The sequence below is a fragment of the Corvus hawaiiensis genome, chromosome 4 (assembly GCF_020740725.1).
Source record: "Corvus hawaiiensis isolate bCorHaw1 chromosome 4, bCorHaw1.pri.cur, whole genome shotgun sequence".
NCBI lineage: Eukaryota > Metazoa > Chordata > Aves > Passeriformes > Corvidae > Corvus > Corvus hawaiiensis.
In genome coordinates, this window is record NC_063216.1 from 22,445,947 (window position 1) to 22,460,968 (window position 15,022).

At 43.9% G+C, this 15,022-nt stretch overlaps 1 protein-coding gene across 5 annotated transcripts in view; it reads right to left on the bottom strand.

The window, feature by feature from the left end:
* The window catches only part of RESF1 (retroelement silencing factor 1), a 28,147-nt gene extending 14,140 nt beyond the window's left edge, over window positions 1–14,007 (bottom strand). Inside the window, exons 1-4 of one of the 5 annotated variants that reach the window (XM_048300722.1) lie at window positions 10,788–10,875; window positions 10,111–10,336; window positions 8,099–8,177; window positions 3,069–3,246 (exon numbers count right to left, since the gene is read on the bottom strand). The gene's annotated coding sequence lies outside the window, so the exon portion shown is untranslated. Of the gene's footprint in view, window positions 1–3,068; window positions 3,247–8,098; window positions 8,178–10,110; window positions 10,337–10,361; window positions 10,519–10,787; window positions 10,876–13,784 lie in introns of those variants that run through there. The other 4 variants (XM_048300723.1, XM_048300720.1, XM_048300721.1 and 1 more) reach the window with 4 other exon arrangements.
* Between the last annotated feature and the right edge of the window lie 1,015 nt (window positions 14,008–15,022).

Genomic DNA, 15,022 nt, shown 5'->3' on the forward strand with positions numbered 1-15,022 from the left:
GACACAAGTCTTACCAAATGGTGCCCTTTCTGCAGAAGGCGAGGAAGATGAGTCCCTAAAATTTTCATTTCAAATTGTCATCCCCCAGCTAAACACAATATCAGGGTCTTTTCATACCTTATCAGCCATTATTGTCCAAAGTGCTGTGGGTGGTCAAATTTTCTGTTCTTTGTGGTTGTGTTGTATGCAGTATTTCTTGGTAGGAGGTATACCTGGCAGCAATTGTACAAAACATTTCCTGGTATTGAGACTGCACTGCTCCTTTCCCACTTTACATTCCTCCCCGATGCCATGGAAACACAAACCTCCATCAGGTTCCCATGTCTGCTCTGATCACTGATGCTCTGATGTGTGGGCTCCACCTCATACTGAGCTTTGCTATTTTCTTCACTGTTTTATGCTTCCAACACTCTTAACATACTCCCTTCTAGAACTGTGGGTGGAGATTCCTCCTTTGAATGGAGACACCTTCAAGGTTATTTCTTGAAGCTGAGTTAAAGAGATATGCCCAAAGACATGGTATGAGTGAGCAACATCAATCTGTATTTAATTATTTTGCCAGCTTTAAAATTGTCACTGTAATTATAGTTAACTATCTGAACTGCATAGCATCTAATTCTGATTAAGGTCCTTTAGTCTAACCAGTATTATGATCAATATTTTCATCGCTATTAACACCATAAAAATAAATCATTTTTCCATATTGGTCTGCCTTCCTTTATCCTGTGAGATGAAGTTGTATAAAGATTCAACGACACCTGTATAATTCTTTAGACATAAACCTTTGACTCAGCCTGGGGCTAGAACCACATCCAGCTACACTCAGACTCCTCTCTGAGTTTAGAAAGCAACGGGATCCTTTCTGCACCCTGTGACTCATCAGAAAGGTCACCCTGATAAACCTTGTGTGAAGCTTCCATTCTGCCTGTGATGGCTACCTAGGCATAAATTTTGCCCCCTCTCTGCCTCATACTGCAGTCTCAAAAGCTGCCAAAACAATCAGTGCCATTTACCTTTCCTCTTACCTGTGCATAGTCAGGTTAGACATTAAAGACATTCCTCCAGTGTCCAACCCACTAGGCCTACCAAGCTCACTTTGCTTGTACTTGGAATGGCATTAATTATACCTTTACTCATCTACCTCCAGGCTATGGCTATAGTCCTACCATTGATGCTAAGATAGCTTGAGCAATATTAGCTAAAATTTCTCCCACTCTTGATGTGCCTCTCATCACCAGGATATTGCTGACTTTCCTAGCACATACGTATGGGAATGATACACAAGATACAATCCCAAATTTCAGCCCTCAAAGAACACCAGGAACTTTTTCTCTCCCTGGTAAATGCCAGGGTCCTGCCCAGAATGTAAAGTGTTGGGGTTATTTTAAAGGAGTCTTTTTGTATGCCAGTACCAAAGGTATTTCTGAAAGTGTCTTGCAGTCTGTTTTCTTTACCCAATCTATTCCCTCCTCCAAATGCAAATATTAAGTCTCCTAGGCTCTAAACTTTTGTCATGATAAGGTCCAGGTCAGCTAGGCCACCCTCTCTATTCCTTGCTCTGCACACATTGCACCTGGGATTAGAATATGAGCCAACAACACTTCCAACCCTTCTCCTAAATCAGTATCTGTTTGTGCAATGGTACATAACAAGCATTAATTATAAACCTTAAGCTAAGCAACTCATCAAATAACTGTACCTTCACCACTTATGTGCAATACAACACACACTGATGACAGAGGCAAAGAGGTAACTGTACTACCACTCTTTGGGTCAATAAAGTGGATTGACTGTAGTCATAGGGATGAGCTCAACTCCCAGACCAAATTATTGAGGTTGACTTAGGCTCACAAGGAAGTAAAAGCCTAGGCCATGACCAGGTCAAGAACTTCTCTAGTTCCAACCTGTTCTTTGAAAACCCACACAGGAACAGGGTGACACAGAGAGTTTTGATGTGTAAGAGCTGGGAAACCGGAACACCAGTCATGCGAATAAGACATGAATAGCAGGTAGTTCTTCCAGGACTAATTAGTAAGGAACAAATGAAGTTGTGAGTGCAAGGAATCTTATGCCTACCTTTTCCATGGCATTCAATTTGACTACGAGCCAACCACTTCATCCCACAAATATGAAAGCCCAAAGGAGCCTTTTTTTGATCTCTCCCTGCTAAGCAGCCAGCTGTACGGTTGTAACCTCCCCTTGCATTGCGTCACCTCCAAGTTACTCCTTGAGGCTGAAAGACTCCGTACCAACTGCAGATCTTTGGTGACTGGTATCGTGCATAACTTTGTATCATAGGGCATTATGATAACGTATGAATACTTTTGAATTATTACTATCATTGTAAAACCTTGCCAGGGCACTTTCTTAAGCCTCACTTCTACATCATTTTACTTCAGTAAAACCACGTTTCCAGCTACCTGTGCCAGTGGTTCCCTAAGTGGTCTAAATCTCCTCCACAACAAGTGTACCGAAGGCACTCACAATAGCTCTAAAATATTCTTATTCATTGCTAAAAGCTCCATTTAATAGAACCAAAACTCTATAAACACACATATTTCAATGCCAGCCACTGCGATCACAGCTATTTTGTACCTCTCCAGAACGTAGTTCAGCAAACAGAAGATTCCAAGAACTGAAAGGACTAAAGTTCAGCTGCAGGCCAGCAACACTTTGCTCTCCTGTTTCTGCTTCTGGACTTGCAGCAGCATGTCTCATTTCACCTAAAGCATTTAAATCTAATTCAGCATGTTTGACTTACAGTGTCAGAGAAAGACGGCCTGAATCAACTAAATATGCCCAAAGAGTACATAAACACCCATAATTCTCATTTTCCTCTCTTTATAACTGTATTTTAGATGTCACAACAGCACCAGTACACCTGAATTTTCTTGCCCCAAAATTCTTAGAAGTGAAATAGGGGATTATTTGTCGGAAATTACCAAAATCTCAGATTGCCAGTCAATCACAGTGTATTTACATTAACCTTAAGCATATGAAGATTAGTAGTCACTTCACTTTGCAGATTCCCATTCCACCATTTCCAACAGTGTTTTTCCCCCTTTTACCTATCAACTTCTGACAAATCGCGATGGGATTAATCCAATAATCCTCAAAGAGCTGCTGGTGTCATTGCAAAGTCTCTCTTGATGGTTTTTGAGTGATCTTGGGAATCCAGAGAAGTCCCAGCTGACTGGAAGCTAGCGAACGTTGTCCCAATTTTCAAGAAGGGCAAGAAGAAGGACCCTGGAAAGTAGAGGCCTATCAGCATCACTTCAGTGTCTGGTAAAATCATGGAAAACATTTTTCTGGGAGATACTGAAAAACACTTGGAGGACAACAGTCACCAGTCCCAGCCAGCACAGCTTCATGAGGGGAAAGCCAGCTTGTCACACCTGATTTCCTTCTACAACAGGGTAACCCACCTAGTTGATCTAGGAAAGCCAGCACACGAATCTTTTTGGACTTCAGTAAAGCTTTCAATACTGTCTCTTACAGTGTCCTTCAGGCAAAATGTCCAGCACACAGCTGGATAAACACATCATGTGATGGGTGAGCTACTGGCTCACGGGTCAGGCACAAAGCATTGTAGTGACCTGGGTGACATCAGACTGGTGACCCATCACCTACTGGGGTTCCACAGGGCTGCATCCTCAGCCCTGTGCTCTTCAACATTTTCATTAACGACCTGGATGCAGGACTCAAAGGAATACTAAGTAAGTTTGTCTAAGACACTAAAGTAGAAGGAGCTGTTGACTCACTTGAAGGCAGGGAGACCCTTCAGAGAGACCTGGACAGATCAGAGGTATGGGCAATCATCAACTGTATCAAATTTAACAAGGGCATTTAAAATATATGATTAGCACTACCACTCATTGGTTCCTTTTATCAGGAAACATCTGTCTCCCACATCCCTGCCAGTGCCAGTTCCTGTCAGGAAACACCAGTTTCTTCACTTCCTCATATTGTTTAATTTTGAGGTGTTTCAGTCAGGCTGATATCAGCATTCTTCAACACCAAAAGCAGCACGACCACCCTCCCTCCATCACTGGTGATTTTTGCAAGTAGGGCAAAGTTCAAGCTGTTTCACCCCCACTTATACAGAAAGAACATCCTGCTGCACTCACAAGTTTCCAATTTCAGTATTTATGTTAGAAAAATTTGAAATTTGGTTTCAATAAAAATGTTTGATGCAGGACTACTGCTGCAGATTTCTACTTATCACACTTCACGGTACCACCAGCAAAATGATGAAGTACTACGGCCTGAACAACAGACCTTGGGCGAAAGTTGACTTCTAGATGAACTTTCCAACCAAATATTATAGGTATCTGCTCATTACCAAATAATTAACAATTTGATACATGTATCCACTCATTGGAAAAACATGGTTTCAGTATTTAGAAACCAGGCAAGGCCAAATCTAGCCTTGTTTTGGAGTATAGGATCAAAGACAACTCCCTTGGTTCCTCCTTGAGCCTTAGCCATGCTTTGGAAGAAATCCAGTAGGAGAAAGAAACCAGATGTTCCTGCACTAAAAGTTATGGTAGCTTGTTTATTCAACAGAAGAAAAATGGGACCCTCTCACTGCTAAGTCAGAAGCCTCATTTCCTGTGGGTGGAAACACCTGCAGGATTTCCCAGTTACCAGGAGTGGTTCTCCAGTCCCTTGCTGTGACAGTGGCTTCCCCTAGCTGATGCTTATCCTTTGCTTATCTTATCCTTTTGCAATTCTTTGCAGTTTCATATCATAGTAAATTACACTCACTCCTTTATAGTTGGTGCCTGTGTCTTTTCTCGCCCTGCCCATCGGCAAAACAAATGTAGAAAAACAATGAAACAAGCCTCAATCTCTGAATGTGCCTTAAATCTTGGAGGGAATCTGGAAATTCTGCAGTTGAGAAATTACAATTATGTAATTCAATTTTAAGACTTATTCAGGGATGGTACAAAAATCAAGGAAAAAGCATTCCATGGTATCTGGCAATGGTCTCAATCCACTGTCCTACAGCTAATAATTGTACCCAGCAACACTGCCACAAGTGTCATGGGAAATGTGGTCATGGTCAACGGGTCAAGAATAAAGAAGTCATTCTTCTCACCACAAATGAGCTAATACAGATAAATACCATTCCACATACCAACAACCAGAAGCACTAGATACAGAAAAATCTGAATTTGTCATAAGCAGCATCTAAACTGAGCTCCAAGAGGTTATTCTGAAAGGTAGAAGTGAATCTTCTGCAAACACTATGAACTCCCGCCATTTGGAGGAGCCATGCTTCACAAGGAATTTTAACATTCTAGTTCTCCATGATACCAAGCAACAGCACCAGCAAAAGCGATGTCACTGTTCAGAACAAAATGAAATCTTCAAGATTGTATTGTTTGACTGTTTCAACCACGCATTCACTGCTTACACTCCTCAGAGAAAAAAAAAAAAATGTTCACTTTTGAGTAATAGCTGTAAGCCTGAGAAAGCAATTTTTAACAGAAAAGATTTGCAGGGAAAATGCATTAATAACAGGGACTGGATTCATCAGACAAATTGACATTCTATTCAGAATCCTACAGATGAAAGCTTTTCTACTAGTAGCATCAGACTCCTTTATACAGGAATATCCTTGCTTCTGTAGCAAAGTTCATGTATATAATTGAAACACATATCTGTAAGTATCATCTCTAGCTCATGCTTTTCTAGTTGTGAGTAATACCACGATGGGTGAGGGTCAGCTAAAGATGAAGCTGCCTTTTCTTGGCTGGAACGACATTTTTTAGAAAATACCTATACCCCTTATGCTTCAGCTGCAAATTTCTATTTACCATCACACTGTTCCGCCAGTTGACATGGTCAGCACAAAAGACACAGACAACAACTTGAGGTGTTTTTTAGTGTAAAGTGTAATTTACTATAGCTCAAAACAGCAAATGATTACAAAAGGATAAGCTAAGCAATGCACCTAATCATTACTACAGCAGGTTGCCTATAGTGATTAATGAAGGTACATCACCAGTTATCTTAATATTTTATCATCATCCAGATCTGCACTTCAGCTGGGGAGCTCCAGTCACAGCGAAGGACTGGAGAGCCACTCCTGGTAACTGGGAAATTCTTCAGGTGCGTCCACCCACTGGTGAGGTCTCCATCTTTGCTGTGAGAGGGTCCAGATTTTATGTTGTTGAATAAACAAGCTTCCATACCTTCTAGTGCAGGAACACCTGGTTTCATTGTTGTGGCAGGACATGTTCCCCCCCATCTCTATCACAGATGGCTGGTGTACACGGAAGAGATAACCCAGGCCAGGTCAAAGGCCCAGCAAGGAGTCATCTCTGGCGCCAAGAGGGCTGAGATCCTCTGACTAAGAATCAACATCTTGGTGGTCTGGAGAGCAGATGTGCGAGGAGATAAAAAAAGTAAACACTATTGACCTAAAGACACTGCTCTTTACAACTATAAAAGCCACACAAATTATTACGGAGATAAAAGCCTCTTACACACTCCCTGGAAACGTGTAGGACTTCTCTTATGACACTTGGACACATCTTCATAGATACTTTTCCAGAAACTGAGAGGAAGGATTTGATGTATGCCCCATGAGGAACTGGTTGGTAAGATACACTGCATTCTAATCTCTTACTATGTCTTTGCTAGCTGTAAAACTGGGTACTTTAACCGTGCACTGTATGTTATCTACTAGTAGTGTTTCTTTGTTTATCCTGTGTAGTAAGAAGTCTGGTTAAAGTCTTATGTCTGTTTTTCTTGGGCTATTCAATAAATAATCCATGTTGTAATAGGCCTGATCGGTCACTATGAAGAACCTGCAACCAGAGTGGGTTTTGGGGTGCTGGCCGCCTCAGTAAAGTTACTGTCTACTGCCAGAGGCCTGGGCAGAGGCAGAAAATTGTTTACAACTCCCCTCTCCATTTGTAACAATTGTCCTCTTGGGTTCCACACAAAGCCTGGCCAGGGCCCAAGGAGGAACCAAGGCAGCTGGCTTTGACCATGTACCTCCAAACAAGGCCAGATATCTGATTTCACGGCCCTGAAGGGCCTCTGAACACAAAGAAATATGTTCCTATCACACTACATGTTTCACTAATGATCACGCATCTTTCGCTAATAAGAGAATACCATTATACAGTGTTTGGTTGGAAGGTTCATTGAGAGTCAACTTCATCTCAGGGCCTATTTTCCAGGCCTCAGTATTTCACACACTTCACAGAAACAAGAGAAACACTGAGAAACCATGAACATGCTTCAACCTCTGAAGAATTTGCAAGTTCTTTTCAAGTTTCAAGGCCCATTTCAACAACTGTCTTACATCCCCAGTAGCTGTAGACATCCCCTTTTAGAAGTATTGCTCCCTAATCACTTAATGTCTAATGACTACTCATTGGAGACAAGCTTGCAATCTATGTACAGGATACTCACTGAAGTGCAAATTAGGAAGTTAATTGAATTTCAGTCATGGGAATCTTCCACAAGCAGTACTGGAAGAGCTCTTTGGCATATCTGCATTTTCTGGAGACCATTTATATCCAGCATGAAGGCACAGCGCTACCTTCAAGATCAGGAGTATTTTTCAAAAGTACAGCTTCTCTTCTGACTGGTGAAGTTTCCTGCCTACTATAAGTTACAATATCAATCCTTCCATTAAATTAGCTTCCCTGAAATTCCTCCAAGTATAAAATCCGACAGCTTTTTTCTTCTACACTTCCACTGCCCTATGCAGTTTTGAAACTCCTGAGAACTTGAGTTGCTTATGTTTATCAGAAACACAAATGGTAGTCAGAAACACCCTAGTAGTGTCTAGCAATCAAATGTGTGAAAAAATAAAAATCCATTCCCTGTCAGCAATAGGAAAGTACTACAGTTCTTAAAAAAACTGGCTGTAACAGTACTGAATATAACTTAGAAATGCTTTGAGTAACAAAGACAGGTAAGTAAGTTTATATCTTCCCCAAACCTATTTTCTTCCCCATTTCTACCTCTTCAGTTGCACTGATGCTGCTACTTGTGATGCTTCAGGATGAAGCAAACTAGACAATAAAATGGCTCCCACAATTTCACTTTAAAAAGTAAAAAAAAGATCACTTACTTCAGCAATCTTGTGTGTCTCTTCAGACAGAGGTGGAGCACTCACTGGAGGAAAAGGAGCTCCTCACTGGTCTTGGCTCCTAGAAGGGACAACAGCCAATAAGCTTGAAGTGCTGCTTTTACCAAAGGAGCAATGACCCGTACCAACAAGACCACCAGAGTCTCCTATGTCCTGATTACCAGTAATATATCAAAAGATCCCCTGGCAGATTTTGAATTCCGATTTGCTGTGAAGCACCAGTCTCCTTTCATTAGTGCCCAGTAACAGTTTATACAGGCAAAGATTAGCATTACCTAATGAACAACCACATTTTCCTTGCCTTTGCTTTTTTCCTTCCTCTTCGTCAGAGTAACCAGCAGGGTCTAAGGTTTTTCACAAGCTCTCATAGCTATGCTCAGCAAAGCAGGAGCTGCTCTAGGAACTCAGAGAGTTGAATTGCACCTTCATGGTTTTCTGCTCCCTCCTTTACTCCTTTTGCTGTCTTCAGCCATGCCTTTAAAATTATGGAGTGGGGAGTACTGCTCTCCCTCTGACAACTCTTAGTCTTCAATACAGAGAAGAAAGGCTCAACATCAAACCAACAGGTTAATTATTACAAGAAAGACCACAAATGCTATGACAAAGTGTCACATCTCCAACTCACTGATATGGGTGCAGCAAATGAAACTGAACAAAAAAAGGCAAATAAAATAGTTGGGAAAGATTGTTTTGTGTCACTTTTAGAAATGTACAAAAATATTCTCCTACCAAAACACCTTAGCCTGCAGAAAACAATCTAAGTCAGCAATTTGTTGGCTTTTAAAGAGACAGTGTTTGAGAGACAGCCTCCTGAAAATCAGAGTATTTTACTGATTTTACAACTACTTTTTTTTAAGACTAGTGGGAAGGGGGAAATGCAAAAAAGCTGTGCCTTAAATAGAAAACAGAACCAAAATGACAAAATAAAACTTCTTCTAAAAATCTAGCAGACCAATGAACTGGAGAAAGTTTTAGCTTCTATTTAGAAGGAAACCCAAACACCCCAGAATAGACTTGATATAAAGCATGCTGTAATGTTTTTTTTCTTCTGCCAAAACATCAGACAATATATTATTTCGTGGGGAAAAAATACTGTTTAAGCTTGAACTACAAAGGAGCTGGATTCTTGAACTCTGCCTCCCAACTCACTGCAGTAATCCACACAAACACTGAACTAATAATTGCTGGTAAACATCTTGGGAACAACCTCAGTACATTTTCCAAGACTTTGCACCTTGAGACTCGGGGGAACCTTTATACTGGCACAGGCATCAAGAGTAATGGATTTAATTTCACAGACAGTAACATAAAAGCAATCATTATCACAAGTCTGTTTTCTCTGCCAGGAATATCTAAATGTTTTGGGACATCAGTTGGCTAGTTCAAGGGAACAGGGCGATAAGAGCCCAGTTAGGAGTTTTTGTTGTTAGTAGCAAGTTTTACTCCCATCATTCTCAGATGCAAAAAGGAGAAAATATTTACCGGGAGTCATGATGAGCTGGGTTTGTTTTGTTCTATTTTTAAGTCCTCCCAGGAGGCTAGTTAAGAGCAGGGAAATGCCCAAACTTATCACAGAGCTCCTAGAATGAGATGAGTCAACCTACTAACAACTTCTAGGAAAACAACCACTAGCATTCCTATGGGCTTCTGAAACATATCCAGTGCTCCAGGGGAAAATCTACTCATGTTCTACCTGATGCCTCTGGTTTTTTTATGCCACGGGCATACAAAGCACATCTCCCACAGCACAGGAGGAAAGTTGCTACGCGTTGATGGGGTACTTGCATTTTTTTCCCATATCTCCATCTGCCTCTGCAGATGGAATAAGCAAGTTAATTCTATCAACTACAGACGACCCAAAGCAGAAACAGTGAGCCTATGCCTCTTAAAAACCTTTTTTTTCTTCTTGAGTAATAGAAACAGTTTTATCAGTTCAACCACAATACACAACTGCAGATGTCCCTCTTACACAGAGCAGAGCACCGGCTCCTTACCGCACGCCTTGTGATGCCGTCTGAGTGTCTGAAGCAAAAAAATCACTAACGCTGGACTTTCATCGCAGAATTTAAACACAGGACGCTCGAAATACCTGGTCTTCAACCCTGACAGTGATTACTCTTTTTTGTCTGTTTTGTTTTGGGGGGGAGGGGGATTTCCTCGTTGTTTGGTTTTTGGTTTTTTTAAATATCTTTCGACCGCATCTCCCCGGATTGCCATATCCTATGGAGAAACACAGCAAACAAACCTCTGCGTCCTTAAGGTGATCGGGGCGGGGATGTTTCCGGAGCCTGCGCATCGCATTGTCCTTGTTCAGGCACTCGCAGGACTCTTATTAACTGATGTTAATTGATTCCGCGAGACGAGCAGCGGACTAGCTGCCGGGCCCCGCGCTCCGCCCGGGCCCCCCGCCCCACCGCGACCCCGCTCCGGCGCTGCGCGGCCCCCGCGGCCTCCCCGCTCCCCGGCCCAGCCACGGAAAGGGCTCCGCCCGCCGGCCCCGAGCCCTCCGCAGGGGCCGGCAGCTCCCGGGGAGCGGCCCCAGGCAGCCGCTGGGTGCCGGCCCCGCGGGCGGAGGGGAGGACAGGACGGCACAGCCCCCGCCGCCCGCCGCTCCCCACCCGGCTCCCTTCCTTCCTTCCTTCCTTCTCCCCGCCGCCGCGCACGTCCTCACCGAACCCGGCCGACCACTCGTCCGCAACCCCAGCCGGCGGCCCCAATCGGAGACGGAAAGAGACCCTGGCTCCGGGCAGCGGGGCGGGAGCTCCGGGGCGGCGGCAGAGGCGGGGCCGGCGCGTCCTGCCCGCCCAGCGCGGGGTATGCGGGGCCGCGGCCGCGGGGGAAGCCGAGCGCAGTGCCGCGGGCAGCGGCAACAGACGGAGCCTCCCGGTCCTCAGGGCCTCCGGGCTGAGCCCCTCCTCCCTGCCGCTTTCTCTGCCTCCCTTCCAGCCTTCTCAGCTCTCCAGAGAACCCCCACAGCTCCCTGCTTCAAGCGCATCACGTTTTTAAAGAAAAATACAGTGGTTTTTTCACATTTCGCCACGAGCTGAGGACCACTTGAGACTTCAGGTAGAAGAAATCTTGTAAATATTCTGATAAAATAATCGATTTAATCAGACAAAAGAGTTAGTTATGATTGCAAGTAGAAAATTGTGACGTGTAAGGCATAGGAATGTCAGGAGTGCCGTGTTTACAATATGCAACCACAGAAACCTTGACGAGAAGCTACTGGATATCTTACATTTTGTTCAAGAAACTCTTGAGACCATCATACGCACCAGTTACGCTGCTTGGAAACCCCCTACCCTTCCCATCTTGATTGGAATATCCAGGATTCCAATCAGTAGAGCTCAGTAGAGATGCCCAATGATTGAATTAGGGTAGGAATACTGATGAAGTTATTTGAGTAGCAAAACCAGCTATGGTAAAGGTTAAATTTAAGAGCAGGCATATTATGCATAGTATGTAAAAGAACTTACGTAACAATGACTCACCAGAAAAAGTATATAGAATGGATGGATTTTATTTACTAAGCAGAACACGCTTGGAGGAGTAATCCCCCGTGTTCCTGGCACCGAAATAAAGAAGTGTTTGCCTATTCACATTGTGCAGAAAAACCACACTGAGAAAAGCCAGTATCCATAAAGGAGACAGAGGAATTCTGCAAATGTATTCGAATGAAGGGAGAGAGTTCACTAGGCCATGCCCCCACGGAGTGTCTCTCAAGGTTCTGGAGCACACAGCCTCCTTTTATCTAAACTCCTGACCCCATGATGCCCTCCTCTTCCTTTCCCTATTGGCTGAGGTACTAGGAAGGCATAGACTTCCTGAACCACCTACTATATTTTCCCTCTTGAACATGTATGGTCATTTTCCCCTGAAGTTCAGGCTCTCTGGGTTCTGCAATAGACTTTGTGCAGACCCATTACTCCTATTACCCTAAAGCTCAGAAAATCAAACTGTCTGGGTCAAACTGTCTGGGTTCTGTAACTTGCTCGGTGTTTACAGAGACATTAAGACGCATTTCTCCTAAAGGTCTCCACAGCCATTCTTCCCTATTCTGGTCCATGAAGACCACACAACACAAAAGACAGTGCAAGTGCCGAGATGAGGTCAAGAAGTGGGCATGAGCTGTTGACCAAAGGATTGAGACCACCAAAGACCCTCAACCTCCCACAACCCATTTCTAGAGAGGTCCTACAGAGAGATCTAGATTGACTGGAGAGCTTTAGCAATCATCAGCTGTATGAAAGATAACAAGAGCAAGTGCTGAATTCATCACCTGAGATAGGGTAATCTTGATTATATATGCAAACTGGGGACTGTAAGGAGTTAAAAAGTACATTTGCCTCTCTGAAACACTGTTAATGTTAAGGCTAGAGAAAGAACTTGCCATAAGATAAGCACAGAAAGGAGGAATTTGCAACAGGAAGGCACTAATTCCAGGCCTGGTGGAGGCTATATCTGGTTAGCACATCCTGCTTAATGCATCTGGACAAAAAATTTCTGCCATGGCAAGCTGTGTGAAAGGAAGCAACTACTCATATGCACATCACTGGTCAAACAAAGATCACCCCATATTATGGGACAGACAGTATCTGCAACCAACAAAACCTTGGAGGAAGCATGCTCAGAAAGAGGACCTCACCCTCACTTAGCATGCAATGAAGGCACGCTCAACCTCGCTTCCCATGTAAATTAGGAACACATCTCCATAGATACTCAGAACCTGGACTGTATAAAGGTGGTACCACCAAAAGAACGACCTGGGACCCCCACCACTGAGAAGCCCAGAGTGAGGAAGGACCAATGGGACACTCCTGGATGTGTGGGTGGTGGATCTTCTGCTTGATTTCTTTCTTTCTCTCTCTCTCTCTTCTCTAGTTCTTTTTCTATCTCTCTAGCTCATGTTTGTTGTTAAATAAAATCCATACAGTTTACTCCAGCATATGGTCTCATTTGCACCTTAATTCAGGCAGAGGCATCTATCACTAATAACAGGGACAAGAGGCTGAAGAACAGCCTCACAAAAAGAGATCTGGGGGCTCAGATCGAAGGGAAGTTGGGTATGACTCAACAGTGTTCCCAGGCAGCCAAAAGGGCCAACCATGTCGTGGGCTGGATATCAAGCTAAGCACTCTGAGCTGTTTGAGGGAGGCAATTGTCCAGCTCTTCTCTGCACTGGTGTGACCTCACCTCTGTAGGGAGAGTTGTGTGTGTAGTTTTGGGCACTTCAGTATAAGAATGACATCAAATTATTAGAGAGTGACCAAGATGGTGAACAGCCTCAAGTGCCACCTTTACAAACAGTGGCAGAGGCCACTTGATTTCTTCAGCTTGGAGAAGACCGAAGGGTGACCCCGTTGCAGCCTACAACTTCCTTGAGGGGGATGTCATGAATGAGTATTTTGGCCACTTAAAAGAGTCACCATCTAAGTTATTAGAAAAAGAGGTTTTAATATATGTTTGTGAAAGCATGACTTAACAGAATTCAGTGGCAAAGTTTACCCTATTACCACATAAAATAAAGCATATAAAAAAAACTGGATCAGAACATATTTAAAATAATTTTCACAGACTCTGGGTTACAAAAGGATGAGAGCGCTACATGGTAAGGGAGACACTCCCATCGGGTCACAACATTCAGAATGGATTCCCTTGCCAAACTTACCCTCAGGTGTCGCAGTGACCACTGTCTTCAGCCCGGCCAGCACCTCTGGTGTGCGGCAGGAGCGGGGAGCAGCCAAAGGCTCGAGGCTTTAAAGCTGCTCCTCTGGAGTCCAGCTCTGCCCAGGGGAGCTGAAGCTCCAGGCGCTGTGGCTGTCAGCAGCCCCAACGAGGGAGAGGATAGAAAGTTGCGGGGAGGCTTGCCTTTGGATACAGTTTCAAATTTATTGCCCGAAGGGAGTCTAAGGAGCACAAGCAAAGATCAGACCCTGTGCAACAACTTATAAAGGGAGGTGTTACAACGGGGATGGCCCGACAGGGGACCAATAGGGGTCTTTGGGGGAGGGATATGGACAGGGATAGACATTCACGCGGACCAATAGTCTCAAGGGATGGAGGGAAAGGGGTCACATGCCCCAATGGGGCATTGAGGTTTAGGGGATTTCCAAGAGGGGAGGTATCCGACGGGGCAGGGTCTCGGGGGATTGACGGGGACCATAAAAGGGTAATTAGGGAGGGCTTTGGTGACAGGCACAGAACAGTCCAGAACTCTGGGAGGGGTTTGGGTGATTGACAAGGAAGGTGCCAGAACAAGGGGAGGGGATAACCACATCGGGAGCACTGGGGGAGCAGCTTGGATCTGGGGCAGACCAACTGGGAGTAGAAGTGGGGAAGGTAGGGATGAACCATTAGGGTACAAAGAACATACAAAATACAATAAAAACATCACATCACCACACTCAGGCTTGCTCAAGAGTTCTATGTGTAAAGTACTTAGAAGCACTTAATCATTAACTAATTTAACACTTACAAAATTATTCAATAGACTTTACTAAAAGCAAAGTAACTGAACTATAAATCTAAGTTGGCAATATTCATACTGTACTTGCTCTAGGGTATTTAAAGCCACTCAGATCCTCAAACATGCAGACATAAGGCAATATGTACAAAGGTACCTATTAAAAATTCCCCCCACACCAAGGTCAGTGAAGTACTCATGTGGAATACCTTTGCATCTCTCAGCAGGCTGAGCCTTGAGGAGTGGGGTATCAACCCAGGCTCCATTGTCAGCTTTCAGTGACAGTCCTCCAAGTATCAGAGTGTGAGAGTTGGCTGGCTCTTAGAGGTGTCCCACTGAGAGTGAGAGGCTGGGGCTCTGGTCCAGGAGAGCTCCAAGGGTCTCACTTAAAACTGCTGCTTATAGGGTTGCAAAATGCTTGGCTTCAGTCTTCTGTTAGTCTC